The 26,045-nt window shown below is 35.5% G+C and overlaps 1 long non-coding RNA gene across 2 annotated transcripts in view; it reads right to left on the bottom strand.

The window, feature by feature from the left end:
* LOC131048506 (uncharacterized) overlaps positions 1 to 25,495 on the bottom strand; it is a 45,272-nt gene extending 19,777 nt beyond the window's left edge. Inside the window, exons 1-2 of one of the 2 annotated variants that reach the window (XR_009106452.2) lie at positions 24,844 to 25,495; positions 24,494 to 24,677 (exon numbers count right to left, since the gene is read on the bottom strand). This is a non-coding gene — a long non-coding RNA (uncharacterized LOC131048506). The remainder of the gene's footprint in view (positions 1 to 24,493; positions 24,678 to 24,843) is intronic. The other variant, XR_009106450.2, reaches the window with a different exon arrangement.
* Positions 25,496 to 26,045: the final 550 nt, after the last annotated feature.

Genomic DNA, 26,045 nt, shown 5'->3' with positions numbered 1-26,045 from the left:
TCCAAAAGTTGAACTCATGAAGTAGGAATTTCGCTCCACTTGCTCAAGTCATGAAGTATGAATTTTGCTCCTCTACATGAAGTCATGAAGTAAGAATTTCACTCCAACGAGGCAAGTCACGAAGTAGGAATTTTGATTCAAATGGTGAACTCATGAAGCTTGCTCTTGAGTGTTTGATCATGAAGTAGGCAATTTCCTTCATTCTTCCACTTCCAACATGAAGAAGCTCACTCTAAATCTCCCAAACATGAAGTTTGCTCCATATCCTTCAAACATGAAGTTCACTTCGAAAGTGTGAGTCATGAAGTTAAAACCTAGAGAAGACTTAGAGATTAGGCGGATAACAAATGAGCTTATTAATTACTTCATTGCACAAGATTTCAATCTTTGGAATAATTCATTCAATTGCTCAAACTCATACTTACACCAATTCTCAAGCAAAACACTCAAAGAAAAATCACTCATCTATCACTCAACATGAAGTGGGCAACTTCAATGAACTCCTTAACTAGAATTTTAATCAACTGACATGGTATGCAAACCTTATAAACTCACACATTTCATCGTGAAGAGGAGAGAGAGGCTAGACAAAGCAACCAGAACTCAAAAAAAAAGGGGGGTCCCCATTTTGATGGGGCGATGTGCGAAATGGTCACAACAGGTACCATTATAGAAAATGGCATAGAAAGAGTAATGCCAATAATTTGACAATGGTAATATGGATTAGTATAGGCATAATCTTTCCCTTCATAGATGAAATTCATGAATTGATGAAGAGAAAGGGCACTACTACCATTGTTTGAATCCATTATCTATCAAGAAGAAGACTATAAAAAATATTCCTTGCAATGACATGTACTAACATAGGGAGGTGATAGTGCAACAATTTTCAAAGGATCTATGGGAAAACTTCCATATGAATGAGATTATATATGTATCAACATGTTTTTATTTTGAGAAAGTCAAAACTAAAAATATTAAGCTAGAACCTATAGTACACTAAATTGTATCCCTTAAAAATTTCACACGTTGTTTGGGACCTACATTGTTGTGCTTCTTAATAGATCAATTATACCTATTTGGGCCCTATTCGATTTTAAATCTTCATTGTTAAATCCTACAATTTAACTATCATAAAATACTTAAATTAGGACCAAATCTAACATCACAAACCCCAATAGTCATGAATCTCTTTTTGAGGCCGTATTTTCGCGAGACTAGGACACCCAACTCTTAAGTCCCACTAAAATTTCTTGAAATCACGTTTTCAAAATTGATCTCAATTTTGGTACTTGACCATTTTATGTAGGACTAAACTTCAAAATAACCTTGTGATCCCTATGTAAAGCACATCTTCTATCATTCGTAAGGGTTAATAGATTCCAAGAGAATCCAAGAATTCTGAATATGAGTATCGAACACATTGAATACTAGAGAATTGCATCATCACCTTTAAGTGAGACTCCATGAGAAGATTTCATACCTAAGGTATAATCATTTTATTACAATTTTTCCATTATTGTTTAGCCTCAATCCTTTTGAGGATGAGCTCTCTTTTGCATCATCATAGTTATTGTGGAGAAGGAACACCAACACAAGGTTTGAATTAGGTAAGACCCTATACAACACAACCATTCTTCCCCACTTTTGTGTGCAGGTTCATATCCAACAATAAAGAGTATAGATCATATTGTGACAAACATTCTCAAATTTTGAATAAGTAAAAATCTCTAGACTAGGGCACTCAACACACGTGTCCAACACGTTTTGATCATATAACAGGATTATTGAAATGATAAAGAAGTTATAACATGGGAAGCTCATAATTAGGGTGGCAGCATAATGTGTTATTGTTAAATTAGTATGGTGGCATGTGATTTGTGCATTGTCATCTAGAGAACTACAAAACTCTAGTTCTATGATTAATTTCAAGAATAAATATTCTGAAGCTTATTGTTCATGTTGATTATTGTCAATTTTACATCAATAGACCTAGTTCTTGCATTTTCCCATTCTATCTTATCCAATCATATCAAAATCACAAAAAGGGGCAATCAACCATTGAGCCCATCTCTTCCAAGGTATTGAAGTTAGTTCTATTGATTATCCTTGAATGTAGTGTTGGTGTGAAAGGATTTTATTTCTAGTTCACATGATTAGACTAGTGAATCCCATTTACCATTTTACAACAACATAATCAAGTTTGAAGTGAATTAGTTGTGATTTGGATTCGTGTTAGGAGGTTATTTCATATTTCCTTGATGCATATTTGGTCCCTTGAATATGGTACTTGGATGCTGACACGTTTAGCAAATCAGATTTTTGGTGTTTGAGTCATGTGGTCCATTGGATTATTCTCTTTGATATCTCAAATTGCAAGTTACTAGTGTGATGATGAATTTGCATGTTTCGGTGTTAGATCTATGAGTTATGTAATTTTTAAGTATGTGCAACCTATTGATTATAGTGTGATGACTCACACATGGATTTTCTATCTGTAGCAGATTGATTCTATGTTGATGCAAACTTCAATAGTTGGCTTTGATTGTGGCCATTTTTATATTGGTATATGTGCTTTAAGATGAGAGGATGGATATCGCATATAGTACCTAGATATTTAGTTTTGGGAATCATACCATGATGTTATGATAGCTTGGTTAAAAAAATTCAATGGGAGCTTTTGATAGTGATGAATTGGTAGTGTTGGATAGATTCCTAATGGTTTTTTGGAAATTGTATCTTCTTGTCTTGGAGATCTTTGTTTCACTTGATGTTATTGACATTTTATTTATACTTGTGTGGACCTGAATGATCTTCATTCAAGAGATGGTTATCATGATGTCATGGAGAGCTCGGTATCACAATTCAATGGGAGCTTATGATAGTGATGTTATATTCACCATTTTATGGTGGATAATTTTATTTAGTGTTTGGATAATTCTTTCACATTTGTAGCTTTACTATTCAAAGATGATATACCTTCATGTGATTAGATATTTTGGCGTCTTAGAGTCTTTGGTTAAGGTGTCATTTACGCTTTGTCATTTGGCATGTTACCCTTGTTTGACAAGATGTTTGCTACTATGATGTGGCATACTCTTTTTTGTGCACATTAGAATTTTAGCATAATAGAAGTGCATGATATGTGCATATAGAGCATGTGATCTCCAAGGAGGATATGGTTATATCATGTTGTCATGTTTATGTTTCTAAATTCATGGTTGGACTTTGACATTTACCTTGTTTGGTTCTCTTTGTATTGACTACATGATCATTTTCTTGACTACTTCATGATGATGTTATATTGCATTTGGAGTTTGGCATGGATTGATCGTTGTAAATTATAACCAATCCAATTTACACCTCATGTTTGTGCTCCTACTTTAACATGTCCTATCTGCATCCCCTCTCTAAGTCCAATTTGACCCTATTCTCCAACTTTGATGTCATAAATAGCACTTGGTGGGTCCCATCTTGGAAATCCTTCCCCATTTTCTCTTTGTATTGGTCATGTTTGCTAGAGGACTAGGGCGTGGACCACCTTGGTCTAGACCAAGGCACCCCAAAACACCTTGGTCCCCCTCAAACATGCCCAAATTTGAAATGGGGTTGGTCCTTTACCTCTCTAATGGATTTCGAGCTCCAAGGCTACACATGACCATTAAAGGTCACAGCCTAATTAATAATTTAACTAGGTAATCCCATATAAAGACATCCTATCAAATCATTTTGACATCCATGAGCTACCTAAAGTATTCGTACTGAAGCATTCATCATCAAGCATTTTTAGAGATTCAAGGTTGTGTATTCATCATTCAAGCCTTACAGAGCAAATTTACATCAATCTTTATGCAAGCATATGTGTGTGGTTAGGGTTTTTCATGTTCATGTGTTTGTCATGCCATTACATTCAACATTTCTGATTTTATTCAAAGAGCATTGCATCATCATCAACAATTGCAGATCTGAGGTATATCTCCTTAACATTTATTTCAATATTTGCATTATTTCATCCAAGGTTAACTCCATCTTTATGCAAGCATATGTGTGTGGTTAGGGTTTTTCATGTTAATGTGTTTGTCATGCCATTACATTCAACGTTTCTGATTATATTCAAAGAGCATTGCATCATCATCAACAATTGCAAATCTGAGGTATATCTCCTTAACATTTATTTCAATATTTGCATTATTTCGTCCAAGGTTAATTCCTCAACTGAGGTTTAACTACTCAGGAATTCTAACAGTGTTGACAGTGACAAACAAGTTCAGCTTTCGATGACAAAAAAATTGAAAAACCATGGCAGATTTGTGCTACCTGGTCCTGAAAAATCAGGCTAGACTTTTGGGAACAGGTTGTAAATCTATTGTTTTCCCCATATCTAAGTCTATGGCTCAGTGGGACATCTGTAACATTTCATATTCGTCAAGTTACTTCAAATATCTCTCATTTTTCCTTAATTTCATTACATTCCAAATTCAACTAAGAAAGAGGATAATCAACTCTAAGTAGGTGAATCCAATCAGAATCTCAAAACTTTCCACATTAAGGATTGAGCCTAGATCTATTGGGTTCACTCCTCTTTCAATTTTGTGGTTTTGTGGTGTTAATTAGGTTATTTAGTGGATTTACTCAATGAAACCCTAATTCCTAATTTTGACCACATTACATTTTGGTGAACCTGACATCTTGAATGCTAATTTCTTATTTGTGTTCTCAGATCTGATTTGTATGCATTTTAGCTTTCAAATTTGCACTCGTAGATCATATTTTCAATTAAAAACATAAATTTAGCGGTTAAATTCATAAAAACCCTTATTTATTTTACTAAATTTGACTTGTGGGTTGCATAATTTTTCGCTTATATTTTAAAATTTGATTTTAGGCACTCATAATGGAATTTACTAAATCTGATTTGTTTTCTATTTCAACTATGATTACATTACTTTTTATTTACATTTATTACAATCATGCATTGGATAATGGCTTCTTTCACTTTACATTACTTCTTTTCATTCATAGTATTCTTTCATATTGCATTTTTAGGGTTTCAAAGATATTTCCTAGTTGTAAATTACATCTCAAAGCTTTAATCCATGTTATATGGGGTTTCATAATAACATTTTTAAGAGCATTGATTATGTTGAATGTGTAGATCACATAAAAGCCTTTGTAGACAATGATAATACTAGAAATGACATTGAAAAAACTAACACTTGTACCTCTCCTAGGGCATCTCATGTGAATGAAGAAAGATTCAATACTCCTATCAATGATCTCTCTAATAGAGAGCAAACATTGAAGAGCAATATGGCACCATCGTCTTCTCATAGGCATACTCTAGTGCAAGGGGGGTATGAACGAAAGGTAGGTTTATCAATCTCTCTAGATCCCCTTATTATTCTAGAGCTTATCTTAATCATCAACATATTTGTAAAGAAGATGATTGTTGGGACCTCCAAATTTTGGCTAAATTTTGAGGGCCCATGTAAAATTTTTTTCAAATGCACTCAATTTTGCCCTTGCAAAATAAGCCTGAGTTGCTCTTTTTAACAGCTCATAATTTTGCATCCATTAAGTTTCATGATAAATCCCTTTGGGGAAGTGTTATGCACCTTGTAGAGATGCTATGATTCCATTTTCAGCTTCCCTGCACCAGATTTAATGATTTTCTTAAGTCTCCTTTGGAGGTCCAGAAGTTGGCTTGCTGATTTACAACACTTTACCTTTTTTGAGGAGCCCACTTTGAGCAATTGTATCTTTGTACCACTTGAAAATTATGCCAAACAGAGAGTTGCCTGTGATTTTCCACTATTTTTTGAAGCCCCATGCAAAGTGGCATAGCCCCATAAATCCGTTTGACAAGTTTTCAAAGTTGATTTCATTTGCAAAATGTTCAGTTTTGCAAGTTGTACTGTGTCAAACAGTAGTCAGTAGCCCTTTTTGTGAAATTTTATTTCACACCTACATGAACTACAATTTAAAGAAAGTGTACCCCATGATTCTCTATAAAGTTATCTACCACTTTCCCGATTTGTAGCCCCCCAAGCTTGTCATTTGTTCAATTTTCAAGGCCCATTCCAAACGGACTATTTTAGGGTTCGGAAGCAGCACTTTCTAGATTTTCTGAGTAAACGACTTTCAAGGTTAATATCTTTTGTCTCGGAGGTCATAATGACGTTTCGTCTAATGTGCTGGATTCTCAGTATTACATTTTATCAATGTGTCAGTCTGTAGGCCTTGATTAGGTGTTTGAGTCAGTTTTTAAAGCTGATTCTGGGAGCTACTTAGGTGTTTTTGACTAAAAATCAGGGTTGCAAAATGTCAAGGTTGATGATCGCGGATTCAATTTCTCACATCCGGAACATCTCCAGTCAGTGCACCAGAGCGTTTTCAACGGGTCAGTTTATCGAAAACGAAATTTTTTTAGTCAGGCCCACCTTGGGACACGAGTGAAGTTATGACCCAACCAGACAAACTTGTACTCAACTAAAGAAACATTTAAATCACTATTGATTTAAATAATAATAGGGTGGATCCCTGCAACAAGATTGAAAGATCATATGGGTGAGTTAATTTTGGAAGTTGTTTGCCAAAATGCCAAGGATCAAGCAAATAGTCAATGCTCACAAAACCAGTTGATGCCCAAAATGTGGAATGAATATGATTTAAATTGAGTTGATTTAAATAATATTATTCTTGAGCTTTTTGGATCATTAGAACGAAATAGATGATTTGGATCATCTTAATGTTCGGTGATGTAGAGGAGGGGGTTGTAAAATATATTCTAGTAATTGAACCCTACCGAGAATGAAAAGTTTTTCTCTTGATTAATCAATTAAGTGAATGATGCAAGCTTTGGGAAAAAGTGGTGGGCCCATGTGTTTAAAGAAACAAAATAAAAGTTTGAAATATCCCATGGAGGGAATGAAGTTTTTCACTTTCAAAATTTTGAAAGATTTTCATCTGTCTTTGCCCGTGTGTGTGTTGTAATGTGATGCGGGATATTCCCGAAGGAAAAGATTTGTCTTTTAAAATCTTAAAGACTTTATAAGCCTTTGTTCTTTCCCCGTGAAGGGCTACCAAGACGCACAAATGACGCGCGGGATAAGAGATAGGAAGCAGGTGCCCTGCCACCCCGCAAGCATTAAGAAGCATAGTGAAAACCTATGCGGGCTGGCGGGAATGGGGGAGACCTAGTCTCCTCCCTCCATCCCACAAGGAGCAAACTGATGGGAGTAAGGGGCTGCAGGATGAGAGAAGCACGGGGAGGAAACTTTCACCTCGCCATCCTGCAAGACGCACAGGGTGGCCAAGAAGACACGGCGAGATAAGCAAAATGAAGAAGCAGGCCAGCGAAGCAAACAAGATGAGATGAAATTAGGGCGAACAAAGTGGTAAGTGTAAAAAACACCAAAATTGCTAGGGTTTCCATCGAGTTGATCTTGGTCTCTCTGCACAAGAACTCTATCTATTCGGCACCATGGAGGTAAATAGTTAGAGTGGTTGTTCCACCACTAATCAATGGTGATTGGAATTGTCCCAAATTGCATTGTGGATGAATTGATGGAAATCAATGGGAATGGTGACCGCAGTGAATGCACGCTGATTAGGTGCGAGATCAAAGACAAGTTTCAAATATGATTCAATGATTCAGTGGATATCCATCACCGCGTAAGGAATATTTATCCCAAATTGTGCCAACATCTTCATGCGATGATTGTAAACTGAATGCAGGCTGGAAGGAAACATGGTGGAGGCGTTGTCGTTGCACATCACAAAGAAAGTACGTCTTGGTATTAGTCAGGGGCCACGATGAGAGTGGCATGATCCTCCAAGTCAGTCGTTGAAGCAAATCTCTGCTAAGTCTCTGTGGAGGCGTGAGAGCAGGGCCATCTTCAAAGAATGAACCCACCACGATGTGTTTGTGGCATTATAAACACTGCGGGAGAGCAAATAGTGTTATTGCCATTTTCAGGAAGTTGTTGCAGATGGTATTGAGGTTGCATACACAAAGGTGGGAGACCGATGCTTCAGAGATGAGTGACATCATAGAATGTGATTGCGGTGAATGCACAAAATAGATTTGATGAAATGCTTTATAAATATGCAGGTCAAATGTATTTGGGCGGTATAAGGCCACACCCCACAACCTTTTGCTAACACCTTGGTAGGCCTGTACTCCAAACGTAGGATCTGTTTTAGATCGATGAAACATTTACACGCCACTTTCCTAGCTCTCTCTGTCAATGCCAGAATGGGAGATTTGTGGCAACATATTGGCATCTATAAAGTATTAAGGAGTTCTGGCAAATATTGTAACTGTATAGAATATGCAAGGAACGTATTTGTTGCAGAAGTTATATAAACTTCCAAGCAAATGCAATGGCACATATGGTGCCAAAAACTGCTATGACTCTTAGCATCATTCCTCTTTGTGCCAGTGTGGGAGCTCTGAGATGGAGTATGCATATCTATTGAAGCATGAAAGAATTATGTTAGATGGTATAGCTACAATACCATGGGAGACATATACACTCGCATGGCACATGATTTGTTAAAACGCCAAAGAGAAATGTGCCTCTTAAAAAACCAAAATTGCAAAGCATCTGTAAAGGGGTTTTGAAAGGCTTCGAAACTTTAAAGTCGTGTAATTGGCATAAAAGCTCGTGTATGCCAAGTTGTGGATGGTTGTTGCTTGCTGCTTCATCTGCGAAATACAAGAAAGGGGGCGTGTTGGGGGATTTTCACACCAATGACACCCAGATATCAATCAAACATTCATTCAATTGTCATAGTGCTCATCCAGAGAGCCTCAGTTATTGTACAATTTTTGGGAAACAATAGCGAGCAAGAAGTTGTAGATATTTGTGTTCACACAAAATATACAATGAAAATGATTTCAGAGGCACTTTCAATGTATTTGAAAACTTTACACAAAGGGGCAGAGATAAAACAAAGAGTATGCATTATTACCAGATGAGTTATTTCACCTATGGGGAAAATGCATAAAGGTGTTTTGTTTCCATCTGAGTAACATATGTCAGTATAGATTTAATTGAGGTAAGAGGTAAGCATTTCAGCAATGGATGCTGATGATTAAAGAGCTATTCGAGGAATAATATGCAGATGTACAGGGTGAAAAGAAATGAAATATTTCAGGCATGCAAATATTTTTGGATGGCATCACTTTTCATTCAAAAATAGTTTTCACCTAGCGGGGGTATTTTTTTACTCGGGTGCAAATTGTAGCAAAGGGACGCATGTGAATGTAACTTTTAAGGCTATAGTAAGATGTTCCTTTGTGCAAAGAGGGCATATTTGCTAAGTTTGAAAAATGTGCTTTTTCAAAAGGCAAATGCATAGAAAATAATATGCAGATGTACAGGGTGAAAAGAAATGAAATATTTCAGGCATGCAAATATTTTTGGATGGCATCACTTTTCATTCAAAAATAGTTTTCACCTAGCAGGGGTATTTTTTTACTCGGGTGCAAATTGTAGCAAAGGGACGCATGTGAATGTAAATTTTAAGGCTACAGTAAGATGTTCCTTTGTGCAAAGGGGGCATATTTGCTAAATTTGAAAAATGTGCTTTTTCAAAAGGCAAATGCATAGAAAATAACATGACGGATCGCTTCCAGCCAAGGGGGTGATTTCAGATTGTGACAAGGCAGCTGCAAAAAGGAGCTTCTTGCCAATTTTGGGCCTGAACTAAAAAGGTGTGTTATTGACAGAGCTGTCAGCTACCCAAAGGGGTAATTTTCTATTTTCTGATTAAATAGAAAAGTGGGTTGTTTGCAGAAGGTCAAGGCATTCAAAAGGGGTGATTTTCCATTTTCAAAATGAATTGAAAGGTGAGTTTGCAAGCAGTGACAGTCAGGCCCCAAATGGAGAAATTTTCAGAGTAGAAGCAAAAGGTGAATGTGATAAGTAACTGCTGAAGCTTTTCCAAATTTTTGAAGTGTCACATTTGAGGGCAGATTGAAAACCCATTTTGGAGGAAGAAAATGGAGATTTAAATTGAAGACAACAGGGACAAGGACATGTCATTCTATAATGCATTCTAGGGTTTTCTTTAGATCTTTTCTTTTGTCTATTTATTTCTTTTCTTCCTCATTTTGAAGGGTTCCAACCCTGATTTTTGGTAAGGCAGACAGACATTTTGAAAAAAAATTGTAAAGTGTTCTATGGAAGTTAGTCTTAGTTGTGAATTTTTTTGTGTTTTGAAATATGTTTAATGGCTTTATTTTATCAGATAATTGTCTCCACCTGGAAATGTAAACTTCTTTGAATGAACTAATCAAGTATTATTGTCATTCTCAGGCACATTTGCTGCTCTGAGTTGTGTTTTCTGATTGCTTTCTATCCAAAGGATAGAGTAACTGCTTTCTTGAGTACAATGGGATTTTATGTTTTTAGATGGTTTTATGTTTATAGATGGATTTATAAGCATGGTTATGTGATAATGTTTTAGCGATCTTGTTATTGCAAGTTGATAACATTTAGAAGATCTTCAAAGCATGTTTGAATGTAATAGCATAGGTGGTTTTTCATGTGACTCTATTGCCCTCTCTTTGGCACTGGTCAATGCTTTGCATGTTCTAGTTCAGTTGGTCCCATTTATTCTTAAAATATCATTTCATTTCTATTTTTCATTCTTGTTTTAGGAGTAGGAGTAGTGTAGAAAAACTAGTCCCAATGGTTATATAGATGTTGATAAACTAAGGTTGTAGCTAAAACTAGGAGTTTATTTATCTTTCCTTCATATATTCTCATTGGGATAATCTGTTGTAGCGTGCAATGTCTGAGCATAAAGTTGTTGTAGGTCATTAAGACATTGCAAGGGAGACCCACCTTGGTTTTGCAAAGCCTAAAGTGTAGGAGATCTCAGTCTTGTGACTGAATCTCGTTCATTTGCCAAATCTTTTTCTAAGTCTATTGATAAGTTAGTGGCTATTCCTTTAGGACTTAGAATCTGTTGATTTGGGAACCAACAATGATGTTATGCATTTTATTCATGATCTATCGCCTCACATAACATTAAGCAAAAATGAAGCCTTAGATGATACGTACCCTCCTTCCCAACCCATCAAAGAGGATATGAATAAATATATAAAGGAGAAATTTCCTACAAAGGATATTCCTTGTTCATCTAATTCTCCTTTTGATCCTTCCATGTGTCCTTACACTATCAATTTTAAAGAAATTTATGATAATAGTCCTTCAAAATTGAAACATTCTTATAGGAGTGGTTATAATATAATCTCAAAACAAGGCTATAGTGGACAAGGACTTGGAAAATATGAACAAAGAATCAAAGTCCCTACAAACCCTCTTTCGCATGCAAGTATAGAAGGTCTAGGACATCCTCATCATTCACCTATGGATGATCTCCTTAAGGTGCAAAAGCTTAAGGAGCATTTTGCAAGACATGAACTCTATGGTCCCCCTAAAGGTGCTTCTTCCTCAAATAATCCTTTTTGCTCAAATCATCAAACCCATGATCACCATGCCAATTATTATCTTGATTCTCAAAAGAGAATACAAGAACTCATTGATAATGGAACTATCAAAGTCATAGAAGACAATTTCCCTCCCTCTAGCGATCCTTGTCCTACATCTCAAGAGACAAGACCTACTCCTATTGACGATCAAGAGAAATTGGCTACAAGGATCTTTTGGAGATTGAAATATGATAAGAATGTTGTCTTTCCTTACATTAAAATTAATTACAATTATAAGTATAAGGAAGGCAAAGAGCATTGTCTTTTTCATCGTGTTATTCTCATTCTCTTGGAAATTGTAAGGCCGTTAAAGCATTTGTTCAAGACCAATATGATCGAGCTCGCATAGCTCTTATAACTGATATTGCACTCTTCTTGGTAAAGAGGTAGTGCCTTAGCAGTCCATTCACCCTATCATGTTGCTCCTAACCTTAAGACACTGGTAATTAACTTCATTGGGGGCTCTTTGTCATGAGTGGTGATGCTTTTTCAATAACAATGATCTTGGGGCAGCAATGTAGCTTTTCCTTATCTCCTCGCTTGGGGGGCAAGGACAATATATATTCAATTCTCTCTCTCCTTTTCGAAGATTATCTCTTCTTTTGAGTTGCATTGTGCATATCTTGATATCTTTTCTTACATTGAATATTCCTTCGTGCGAGTACATGTGTGTTACTTGTTAGGACCTTTCTTTGCTTCAAGTGGTGCATCCTCTTATGTATAATTTCTCTTTGAAGGTTGTGTAATCCTTCTCATTGTCCCTATGCTTGGGGAAGATTGATCTTTCCTATCCTTTCTAAGCATCCACTTTTCCTTTGTTGAGTGATGTTTGCTTACAATACGATGTCATTCCTTGTGTGTATTTGTTTTTTTTCTCAAGGATTCTCTCTTATGCAAGAGGTGTGTATCTTTGACTACAACCTCTTCTATACTTGGTAATGTATATCTATTATTAACAAAACCCTCACTTAGGGTCAAAAATATTAGAATATTTAATTATATTTTAGTCACCTATATTTAGTTCCTTGTTTAATGGTCATTTAGTTTTTTCTTTTTAGTTAATTAGCTTTTAAGCTTTATTTAGCGTTTAGCTTTTTAGTAGTTCACTTTAAACGACTTGCTCTTAATTTAGAACGTCGTCTTGTAATCTCTATATAAACGTTTGTATATTGTTGAATAGATTATCCAATTATTTGAGCAATCAATTTTTCATGGTATCAAAGCGGGATTTAAAAAGTTTTGGAAAATTTATAATTCTAAAATTATTTCTTATTGAAATTTTTTTTTGAAAATTTTCGAAAGTTTTTTCCTAGGCGAATTGGATCAAAAGTTTTTGCAGGTCCCGCCTGCTAGGGTTTGCTGGAAGTTTTTTTTTGGAGGTCGTCTTTTTCCTTTCCAGAAATCACGTTTGTTTTTTGGCGGAGTTTTTGCGATCTTCACGGCCCTGATTTTCTGAGTTTTCTGCACAATTTTTTTCGCGTCGTTTTTTAGGATGACCACAATTTTTGTGCCCAACCCATGTCGGAAGTTTGTGAGGCGGACGCAACTAGGGTTTCCTCCCCGCACGAAAGGATTTTCGCATTTTTTTTGCTTGGGGGATATTATTTTGGTGAGTCATTTTTTTCTGACCCAAGGAAATTTTCGCATCTAGGTGTTTTCGTGGCGACGATGGCGGTAGTCTTTCTACCCGCGTATATTTGCTCGATTTTTGGCAGTCTAAGTTCAAGCGACGGATTTTGCTAGATTTTTTGCGATTTTATGGGTGCGGAAAGTGGGTTTTCTGATTTTTCGCCAAAAATCATGGGAGAGTTTTGCTTTATTTTTTCCTCAAAAATCAAGGTTTTACCACGTGATGTCTGGTATTTTACCATGTGATGTTGTCTGGTGTTTTCCCACGTGATGTTGTCTGGTGTTTTACCACGTGATGTTTAGTGTCTTACCAAGTGATATTTTGGGTCTTGCCATGCAATGTTTTAGGGTTTTGTTCAGTTTTTTCCTCAAAAATCGTTTCAGGGTTTTTGTTCCTATTTAGGGTTTTTACCATTTTTTTCCACAAAAAATGATTTGTATCTTCAATTTTGAAGGGTTTGTCGATTTTTCCTCAAAATCGTGGTTTCAAGTTTCAGTTTGGTTACCCAACATCAGGTTGGATGGATTCTAGTATTCTTGGTCATTAACACGTTGCAGATCCGAGGAGGGTCTCCGCAGCAGAGTGTTCTTTCCGTTTGTGATCAAAAGACCTGCAGTGTCTTTTGTGGGGTAGTTAGTAGATAGAATAACCATTAAGGGAGGGTATTAGAATATTTTATTTTATTTTAGTCACCTATATTTAGTTCCTAATTTAGAACATCGTCTTGTAATCTCTATATATACGCTTGTATATTGTTGAATAGATTATCTAATTATTTGAGCAATCATTTCAGGGTTTTTGTTCCTATTTAGGGTTTTTACCATTTTTTTCCACAAAAAATGATTTGTATCTTCAGTTTTGAAGGGTTTGTCGATTTTTCCTCAAAATGTGGTTTCAAGTTTCAGTTTGGTTACCCAACATCAAGTTGGATGGATTCTAGTATTCTTGGTCATTCACGTGTTGCAGATCCGGGGAGGGTGTCCGCAGCAGAGTGTTCTTTCCGTTTGTGATCAAAAGACCAGCAGTGTCTTCTGTAGGGTAGTTAGTAGATAGAACGACCATTAAGGGAGGGTATTAGAATATTTAATTTTATTTTATTCACCTATATTTAGTTCCTAATTTAGAACGTCGTCTTGTAATCTCTATATATACGCTTGTATATTGTTGAATAGATTATCTAATTATTTGAACAATCAATTTTTCAAAAAGTGTCATCCTTCATCAAGAATCTCTTTCACTTAAGAATAGGGGGAAGGTATGCATTATTGTTCTCCTTCCTCTCTTTTGGTTGATGATGTTATATTTGTTCAAAAATCTCCTCTTGGAGGTAGATGTCTTTGAGAAAATATCTCTTCTCCTCCAAGAATTCCATGTACACTTGTTGCAAGATATCTCTTTTCCAAATATCTTGTCCTTGCTTGTAAGAGTAATGCCTCTTTAGCTTAAATTTATGTAAATTATTGCCTAAAAGGATACTTCCTTGATTGAAGGTGTGTATCCTTGTTTCTAGCTTCCTTAAGACATCAAAATAGGACTATGTTGACATCTCAAGGGGCGGCATTGCATATCACCCTCTTTGTACTCTATTTTGCATCTCTTATATACAAGGTGTTCAGACTCAAAATCAAACAAAACAAAGTCTTATACAAGATGTGTAATGCCTAAAACCAAACACAACATTTTTATGTCTTATATGGGGTACACATTCTCAAAACCAGACAAAACAAAGTCTTATATGAGATGTTTTTGAAACCAGGCATATATTTGTCTTATACGAGGTACACATTCTCGAAACCAAACCAAACAAAGTCTTATACGAGATGTTCCTGAAACTAGACACATTTTGATTTTCATTTCATGTCTTATACAAGTTGTTGCATGCTCGAAAACAGATAAAACAAAGTCTTATACAAGATGCTTAATTCCTGAAACCAGACAACAACATATGCAATAAGATGAGTGGAACTAGCAAAACACAACTAGACTATTCTAACTCTCCTCCCCAACATGGATCACCTAGCATAACACAACTTGCTAGCCTGTGGCATCCATGTCCTCTCTTTTCTCTTCCCCATGAGCTCATAGATTTGCTATTTGTGGATCATGGTTCATCATTTGATGCAAGCTCTTGCTCTTTTTATGTGATTGCTTGTGTTCTTGTGATAGCATTCCGAGAATGATATTAGCAGGTGAGACATTTTGATTATTGGGGTCTCTTCTAGTAGTTGACTTGGAGCCTTTTTGTCTTTGTGTGTCTTTTGTCTTTGTTTGTCCTTTTGTCTTTGTCTTATTTTGTGTGTCTTTGCATATGATTGTATGAGTTAAGATCCTAAGATTGGGGGCTTGGTTCCTCAAAATTAGTGATGTCTAATCTCCTTGTGATCTTGCTCCTAATTGCTCCTCTCTCATATTTTCTACTTTACCACTAGTATTTGTGTAGGCTCATACTTTCGTTAAAGTGGGGGCTAAATGTAGCATTGTAAATTGTAACCGGTCTAATTTACACCTCATGTTTGTGCTCCTACTTTAGTGTGCCATATCCCATCCCCTCTCTATGTCTGGTTTGACCCTATTCTTCAACTTTGATGTCATGAACAACACTTGGTGGGTCCCATCTTGGAGATCCTTCCCCCTTTTCTCTTTGTATTGGTCTTGTTTGCTGGAGAACCAAGGCATGGAGCACCTTGGTCTAAACCAAGGCACACCAAAATGCCTCGGTCCCCCTCAAATAGGCCCTAATTTGAAATGGCCTCGATCCTTTACCTCTATAATGGATTTCAGCCCCCAAGGCTACAAATGACGGTTGGAGGTAAGCCTAATCAGTAATTTACCCAAGGAACCATATATAAAGACATCCTATCAATCCATTTTGACATCCATGATCTAGCTAAAGTATTTGTGCATCCGTGAAGCAATCATCATCAAGCATTTTCAAAGATTCAAGATTGCGTATTCATCATTCAAGCATTGTGGAGAAAAGTTAAATCAATATTCATTCAAGCATGTGTGTGTGATAGGTTTTTCATGTTCATGTGTTTGTCGTGGCATTACATTCAACATTTGTGATTACATTCAAAGAGAACTGCATCATCATTAACAATTGCATATATGAGGTATATCTCCTTAACATTTATTTCAGTATTTGCATTATTTCATTCAAAGTTAATTCCTAAACCGGGTTTTGATTTAAGCAAACTCCTATCCACGACATCTTTCCCTTTCTTTCTATGTGCAAAAAACAAGTGCAAGAGCTATACTCTGAGAATTTCGGCAATGTTGACAATGACGAACAGATTCAGCTTTTGATAGCAAAAAATTCAGAGGACCAAGGCAGATCTATGCTACCTGGTCCAAAAAAATAGGCCAAACTTCTAGGAATAGGTTTTGAATCTATTATTTTTCCTAATCTTAGTTTGTGGCTCCATGGGACATCTGTAGCATTTCATATTTGTCAAGTTACTTCAAATATCTCTTATTTCGCCCTAATTTCATAAATACATTTCAAATTAAACTAGGAAAGAGGATAATCAACTCCAACCAGTGAATCCAATCAAAACCTCAGCGCTTTACCCATTGGGGATTCAACCTAGATCTATTGGGTTCACTCCTCTTTCAATGTTGTGGTGTTGATTGGGTTATTTAGTGGATATACTTGGTGAAACCCTAACTCCTAATTTTCACCACATCACAATTGGTTACAAGTTCTCATGGATACTTGGAGACTTAAGTGAGGCTTCTTTTCTCTTGTGATTAGAGACATGTGTTGATATAGATACTCTTGGTGAGATTTTAGTAGGAAGTAAGAGAATCATACACCTTGAAATGGACCTATGAGGAGATTGTCTTTGGATGATTATGATGACTTGGATATCTTGGAGGACCATTCCCATTCCCCACTCTTGGTCCACTCAATAGTTTATTACTTGGGAGGTATTTCCCATTGTTCCTTCCATGTGCATTATTTTTATGCTTTATCTTTCATAGATAAAGATTTTGATCTATGGATAGATGGTTAGTTCTAGAATATTCATTTTGAGGGATGGATAGCATGGTTGTCTCCTTGTTTTAGAAGATGGTGTATTGGGATGATTTCCTTCTTTGGAAATGTTTACTTTGATTTTGATATTATTGGTTACAAAGGCTTACATCCATGTTGGTTACATGATACATGTGTTTGATCTTTGTGATTGAATAGTTGGGTGTTTTTATAGTTTTTCTTTTGGGGTATTGTGAAGGACATCATACTTAAACATTTAGCATTTAGAGGTGTATGTAGAAAGACATGCTACAAGCTTTGATTTGTAGTTTCTCTCTTTGGTCTTGGTAATCTTCCTAGATGTTTGGTTTCACATGACATTAAAGTTGAGGTCTTGTATGGAGCTATGGTGATTACTAGTTTGTGCTCATGTGTTCTCACTTGGTTCTTGGGTGATGACATGGAGCTTTCTTTATTTATTTCCTTTATTGAATGTGGAGGACATGGGAGAGCTATGGAGAATTATGATGAGAGTTGTACTTGCAAGTTATTGGTTTGCAGATTTTGCATATCATTGTGGATGTTCCTTGGTACTACATGATGTTGTTTGCACTTCTATGTGATGCTATAAGTAGGATTGATATGCCTTGATCATTTTCAAATTTGTATTACCCACGTAGTGGTAGTTCCTATATGTGTATGTTTTACTTTGACAAGTTTGCACATTGAGTTTGTGATTGCGATTTATGGGTTGATGGAATGACTTTACTATGCTTTGTATGTCTTTGAGGTATGGACATTTGGATGTGTTAGCACTAGTTGTGAGTGCTATTTCAGATATGGCTATTGTATCTTGATAGCTACTAATGCATAGTGATACATTTGGATGAGTCTTTTTGCTGAGATATCAATTGAGACAAGACTTGTGCTTTGTTTTGTGACAAAGTGTGGCTTCTCTTTAGATGGATCTTATATGATTTGTGTGCTGGCATGATGGATGATGAGAGAAATATGCTTTGAGATTGTAGTCACCTTGTTTATTGGTACAGGTATCTTGATGGAGCAATAATAACTTTAAGAAACCCCCCCTTAAAGAAAAATATAAAATCTTCGCAAATATTTATATATTTTGGATAAACATTAAAAAACATTAAATATTAAACATTAATTTATTTATTGTGATTGGTAATTGGTCGAAGCCCGAATAGCTTTTGACTGGAGCTATGAACCAGTGGGGACACAGTAGGGGGCCCCATCCCCATTACATATCTTTGAATTATTATTATTATTATTATTATGTCTGATTAAATTGACCCCAAGACCTTCTCATCCTATAGAAGGCCAAGAGTCACAACTTAGAGTTCCATTAGATTGACCCCAAGACCTTCCCCATCTTATGGAAGACCAAGAGTCACAACTTAGAATTTCATTTCAGATGTCCCTATTGGGAGTTGAACTTGGGTCTCCACAGTGAGAACCCAATGTTTTAGCCAGTTAAGCTCAACCCCTTGGACATTAAACATTAATTTATTATTGATTCTAAATTAATATTAAATATTAAACATTGTTTATAAATTAATATTTAGATATTGATTATATAAGAATATAAAATAGAAATTGGTTATATAAGAAATAAATTAATAAAATGAGAAATAAGATAATTGATTATATATTAATATTTATGTAGGGATATTACATTCACAAGCTTTGAAAATGGTCATGAAATGAGTGCAATGCAAGTGGCAAGGTGTTATTATTTACCTCTGTTTATGCATGCCTATGATGTTACTGTTGAGAGTTTTATCAAGCTTATCATGTATATGCTCAAAACCTATTCTAATTGCACTTCTACTGAATGCATGAGATGATTTTCCTGAGAGAAATTTTCTTTTACTGGTCTCACCAGTGTTTCCCCTCTATTGTATATCCATGACTAATGAAACAAAGGCTGCATGCAGCTAGACTCCCTAGACTCCCTGATTAAGGAATTTGATAAAGAGCTAGCTTTAGCGTATTGAAATTTTGTGTATTCATAAAGGGCTAGAATATCTTATTAAATCATTTGCACTAATGCTTATTTGATTTAATATTGACCGACTACATAGGATCATAAACAAATGAGCAGGTGGATTTGGGTCTTAGATGAGGCAATGCCAAAGTTTCAATTATTGAGGCATAGACATCATAGGACATGATGTGAGAACTATACATATCTTAAAACAAGGGATACATGGTGCATACAAAATAATCTAGAAAATGCCTCAAAGCTCATAAAGTGCTAAATACAAGTTGCTAATGCAAATGCATATAGGATTTAAGAGAAGTGGTTCCACGATCTTTGGTTCAATGATCATGAGATGGTTGAGTGATTATTGGTATTTTACATAGCAATTAGATAGTTTGATGATTAGTCATGAAGAAGGCAATTTCTATTTTTTCATATGAATGTGCCAAGGTTGGATAGTGTGGAATTGGTCTAATTTGTTGTATCTTGAAGGTATGAAGTTCTAGTTGGAGATTGTATACAATTGGTCTATAGATTGAGATTATGTGGAAGAAACCTATTGTATTGGATATATTTTTCCTAAATAGTATAATCCTAAGTTACCAATTTGGGTACGGATACGGTACATGTACAGATAGGTACAGATTCGTGGGTACGACAAAAAAAAATCATTGGGTACATCCATACATACATACATATACGTGTGTGTGTGTGTGTGTGTTCAAACATCATAGACTACATCATTGTAAAACTACAAGAAGAGTGATACTCATAAATCCATAATTGTCAATAAATATCAAAAAGTAGAATATTTTTATACCTCATTCATAATTTGAAAAAATGAAAATACTCAAGTTTCAAAATGTCATTACACAATGAAAATTCAAATTATAATTGATTTTAATATTCATGTTCTTAATCAGTAGAGTCAAAGTCAATATCAACTTTTGGTTCAATTTCATTTGAATCACAATCAATTGGATTACCACTACCACTAGCTGTGTCAAATGCAGAAGTTGGCTCAATTTCATTTTTTCAAACATTTGATAAACTGTCAAACCATTAACAACACAAGGAAAGTGATTTCACAAAACATAAGCAAACACCTGCTACGTATGCATAATGTAAATCAATTGAAATCAAGCTCACTATTGCTGATATAAAGTTTACCAACCCTGTTTTCATATGTATAGCTCACAAATGCAACTGAAATGATATTTAATTGCTTGCTTGCTAGCATATTCTAATAAAAAATGCTGTCACAAAGTTGTGGGAGTGAAACTGAGATTTTAGTTTATGAAACTATGCTTAGGCACAGCCCTTGGTACTTTCCGGATGCTTGGGTTCTCTGTGGGTTCTTCATAGAAAGACCCATAGAGAACCAAGGTACCCAAGAAGAACCCAAGCTATAGCTAGAAAGAACCTGAACTGTACCAGTACCCGAATTATACCAATACCAGGACCTGAGCTAAACTAGAAGAACCTGGTAACTTAGGTTTACAATAATAATGTCTATATGCTAAGTTATGTTGTTCGAAGGCAGGTGATGTTTCTTAAAAGTCAATTTTTTAGATGTGTTGTATCCATACGAGAATTTTCAGATTATGTCAGACTTGCAACTAAAATCTGTTTTCCTAATTAGCCAGTGTGTTTTGGACTTTGCCCCGTCGTTCATTTCTTACCATGAGCAAGTATGGACTTTCAAGTGCATTTGCTCGGAAGCTTAAACCATGCAGAGACAATAGGTATTCTTCAAGGCATTAAAATTGTCATTCAATAACAGTGATTTGAGATTTCAGCATAGAATAAAGAACGAGATAAAAGGTTTTGGGCAGAAGTCTGCATTTCAGAGTGCACCAAATATAAAGAAGTTTCAGGTTTTGAAAATCAGCTAAGAACTTGCATAGTGCATGCCATGAGTGGAAATCAAGTCTCAATGTTTAAAAACCTACAATACTGCGATTAAGAGTTTATGGGTCATGCCCTGTAATGTAGGAGAATGTTTTGTCAAACTTCAAAAGTTCACATTAGGATAGCACATGCCCTGTTATAGAATATAGAGGTAAGTGTTGAACTGGTAATCCTCAAGGCATGATAATACCGGTTATGTTGTTTTATGGCTACATTAAGATTCTTGTGAGGATCGCAACCTGGTTCCGTATAGATAGAAAAGTCCTATTTATTGCAATGTTCTTTACTTGGTCATCGGACTGATGGGGTTAGAAATGTTTAAGAAATGGCGTTGATTGTATTGATAGAATAAAGTTAAAACTAAAAAGTATAAACCTCTCTTAAACCAAAAAAGTTCAACTTACGGTCCGAAATGTTTGCATGACTGTAACAGTATACAAGTAAGATTTAGATAGGGTCCGGAATATTTCCATGACTGTAATAGTATACAACTAAGATTTAGATATATGAAGCAGATCGCAATTCCTGAGTCATAACAATGAATTTGGGAATATTGTAAACCAATGAAGGTGTGGTGAAGGGCTTGACATTATTAATGGATATGGGTGCGATGGGAAGAACGTTGCTTGTCATTCATTTATGAGGTATGGAATCCCTTTTCAAGCCATAATAAATCTTAAGAGGAGTAATAAAGAGGGGTTTACCTAGGAGAGAAAGGCTTTTTATTTAGGAGCATTTCCTTTGACGATGGGTATCCCTGTATCTTCAGCAACAGATACAAGATTAGACTCAATGAGAGCCTGCAAAAGAGAAAAAATAGGGTAAGCCAATATGTTGAGGATCTGCTTCACATTGTGATCACTTCTAAGGTGAGCATTTCTCGACACTATAATAATTCTCCCATACTGATTTTATATATATAAAAAAATAAGAGACTCCTTTTTGTGATGACAGCAAGAAGAATGAAAACGCTATCTCCATGTCCAAAGAAATCAAGTTTAGACTAAGAAAGACTAGTAATGTGAGATATTTGTTCTAGACTTATTAGTGTAAGAGAATAATGTGTCAATTGGGGAGTACAATTACCATATGTGAAGACATATATTTCATATATAGGAAGAGAAGAGAGTGGAGAGAAACATGGACAAAAGTGGAAGAAGAGGTAAGGCAGTACAAGGAGAAAGATGCAGGGCATGTAAAATGGTGCACCCTATTAGAGAGTGGAGGAGACCACATGAAGCTAGTTTCACATAGATCAATAATAGCCTCCTACTCCTTATGGTGGAATAATGAGTTGTGTGCAGTCAGGAAGGAGATGAGAATGAAGGTCATTTTAGTTGCAAATTTAAGGGAGGCCAAAGAGTATAGCAAGACATTGTTAGAAGAAACATATAACTTCTAAACGTCCTTATGCATCCTTGTATTCACCATTCCATAGTTGACTATGGTACATTTAGGTAAAATATATATACACAAAATTACTTATAATTCCATTTGGTAGTTCAACTAATAAGATAAAAAAATCTCCCTTCCCACACATTTATGAGATACAAAAGAATTTGCATAGAAACTTTCTCTTGAACGATTTTAATTGTGGTTAACTATTTGCGTAGCTTATATTGTGTGGAACCTTTACTATATGATAAAATTATAGTTAGGTTGGGTTTTGGAAACAACACTTCTCGTCTACTTGATATGAGAACTCCTATGCTTTTGAATTCATTTACTAGTAGTTGAAGTGGGTCCTATTTTGTTATTAAATTTATAGAATATCTTGTAGCTGTAGGAATTCAAGAAATCTTATGATGGATTTTTAACTTATTATAAATCTCTTATCAAATTGAACCCTAATTCCCTTATGATCTACCTCCCTCTAAAATTCTCAAATTAAGATTTTTTCATAACATTGGTAGGCACTAGATTGTGACGCCTATTCTCTTAAGTTTAAAGACCTTACATCTAGCATTTATTGTGAAATGTGACTCTAGAGACCTTACATCAAACATGAATTGAGAAATGTGACTCTAGAGACCTTACATCAAACATGAATTGAGAAATGTGATTCTGCACCTATGACTGATTTTGTGATTCTGAAATGTATAGTTTTGGTTCATGTCTGCCTTGTCCCTATTGTTTGTTTTACATGCATCGTGTGTTAGTGCTTAGTGTGAAAACCTGACCCTCATTCCAATTAGATCCAGTATTAAGGAGAGAAGAGAAAGAATATTATAGCACAAAAAATTATGTAATGTCCCTTGCTAGGACTGCCTGTTTAGCATGCAGCATTATACATTATTATGCACTATCATGCCTTAATTCCGATTATTATGCTAGAGACAATTAATTGTTCGTAATACAATCAATAATTATTATATTTATACATCATCCTTACTTCTTTCCTAACCCTAATGAAGGATGGGGATTTACTGCCATAGGACGCTTGAAACCACCTCCACAAGTAGGCCCAAGGGTTTCATGAATGCCCATCAATACCACCACTTGGCCCAAGGGTTTCATGAACACCCATTAATACCACCACTTATGCGTCACCCAATTTGGGATGGAATTACTCTGCCTCTCCCTAAACAAACCAACCTATCCTTCCAAAGGCATTAACGAAAAGTTTAAGGCGAGATCATTATAATAGTCTTTCATGTATCATAAATGTATGTGTTTTGACATACATATATATAAGTACATTCCTATATATATATATATATATATATATATATATAATTACTCCATATAATAGATAATTATATTTATTTATTATTCATCTATTTTTATCACTTAAGTTAGTAATTTATATTTATGAACCATAATGCATACCCCAATTAATGCAAATGCAGATTGCAATTTATAATAATTCTGGTCCTTGATCGATCTGCTCTTCCAGCTCTAATCGATCTCTTCCTTTTTTACAGTTTATTTTCTTAATACCTTTTTATTTCTTTTTTCCCCCTCCAGTTCCATACTTTATAGTCTTCCACAATCAATGTAAAGACATGATCCCTCCAAAGGTCACACATATTTAGGGAGACGTGTCTGTTGTTAGCAGTGATTGGTAAAGGAACAGTCAGCAGGGGCAGAAATTTGTCTTTATTAATGACTAAGGTCAAACGAACCCCTTCCCTTATCACATTTGTACACATTTGTACAAATGTGTTAACCACTTCTAGTTTCTAACCGGTCAGATTAAAAAAAAAAAATTAATCAAATAAATAACAAGTGTCATTCATCAAATGTAATTAAATGTTATTAACATCTTGATTAAATAGGTAGCAATCATCATTGATCAAATAATCAACACATTATTATTATAAAAACATATCAAACTGAAATAGAGACATGACAAATTCTTAGGAAAGTCATTCTCAATCTCAGTTTCAATAAGATAAAAAACAGTTTCTAATGTGAAGAATGACTAGTGGCTGGAAGGAAAAAAATAGCAGATAGAAGACATACCTGAATGTAGACTACGCATAGAGCCTTCAATTTCAAGCAGGTGAGAATGTCCCCTTTAATATCTCTTACTCCCTCCATCCCTCCTCGGTGGTTTTATCATTCAATTCAAAATAGCAAAATCAGCTTGTAGCACAACTCCTCCATCCTTCCTCACTTGCCAAATATTCATGCACAAATCCATTCTCTAGTCAGCAAAATTTTTAAAAAGAGATTATTAATGGAAGCTCCCCAGTTGCAATTCAAAGCAGCGGCATAATAAACAAGGACAGGTAGTCACCGAAAATAGACATCAAAAAAATCTAAAACAAGAAGAATTTCTTATAATAAGGATAACCTGTAAGAAGAATTACCTAGCACAAGTATTTTGCCTCTATCAGTTGTCACTTTATTTTGCCCTGCCTCTTCCTTTTCCTCTGCCCCTTCCTCTGCTCGGCTTGTTCCTATGTAAAACACAGAAACCAACCAAAAAAAAAGGAAAAATCACAGAGAAACCAACCCAAAAAAAAAAAAGGGAAACAGTAGAAATACAGACCTGCGTGCACGCTGTACAAAACCCTTACCAGAAAGATGAAAAATCCCAACCAAAAAAATAAAACAAACAAAAAGATGAATAAACCTAGAAAGCTCCAACTAAAAACATTGAAAAAAATATAACAAAGAGAAAGAAAAGGAAACAAAAGGAAATGTTAACTGAAGAGGAAGAATACTCTGTAAAAGATAATGAAAGATAGAATGGTTTTATCTTAGCCCGGTATGCTTTTTTTTTCTTTTTCCGCCCTCCATAACAACGTTTTAAAAAAGATTTCACGTTACATTCTAGTTTCAGATATTTTTGAACATTTCTATTAACGGCTACAATGGATTTCATTTGGATTCAGTTGCATCGTGCTTCGACAAGTGATAGCGGAACCCTAATCCATGACTTAGTTAATGTGAAATTCTGGTTATTATAAAAAAACAGTTATGGAAGTATGGAGGAGGTACAACATTTTTTTGGAATGAAATTGTTGGATACAATTGTTTAATTGTGTATTGTCTTTGATGTTACACAAATGTCATATCAGTCTACCGAGCTCAGAATGTTCGGCAAGGCAGTTAGACAGAGTCTACCGAGCTCAGAATGTTCGGCAAGGCAGTTAGACAGAGTCTACCGAGTTCAGACGGTAAGGGAAGCAAGTTACAGAGTCTACCTAGCACTCCAGAATGCTATACCGAGTTCGCAGTCTTGACCGAGTTCAGTCGGTCTTCGAAGAATATGTGAAGGAAAGTCAGTCTTTACCGAGTTCGCAGTCTTTACCGAGTTCAGTCGGTCTTCGAAGAATATGTGAAGGAAAGTCAGTCTTTACCGAGTTCGCAGTACTTACCGAGTTCAGTCGGTTACCGAAGAATCAGCAGTGTTCACCGAGCATCAGTGAAATGTTTATGCAGCCGACCGAAGCAATATTTATTGAAATTTGTATATGTAGCCGACCTATGTAATATTTATTGTAACTTGTAATTGGGCCAACTTGGTAACCTGAATGGTATATATGAGAGATCAAGTTGCGATTTC

The sequence above is a fragment of the Cryptomeria japonica genome, chromosome 7 (genome assembly GCF_030272615.1).
Source record: "Cryptomeria japonica chromosome 7, Sugi_1.0, whole genome shotgun sequence".
NCBI lineage: Eukaryota > Viridiplantae > Streptophyta > Pinopsida > Cupressales > Cupressaceae > Cryptomeria > Cryptomeria japonica.
Note: the sequence above shows the minus strand (reverse complement) of the source record. Positions and strands in the feature narration are given on the sequence as shown.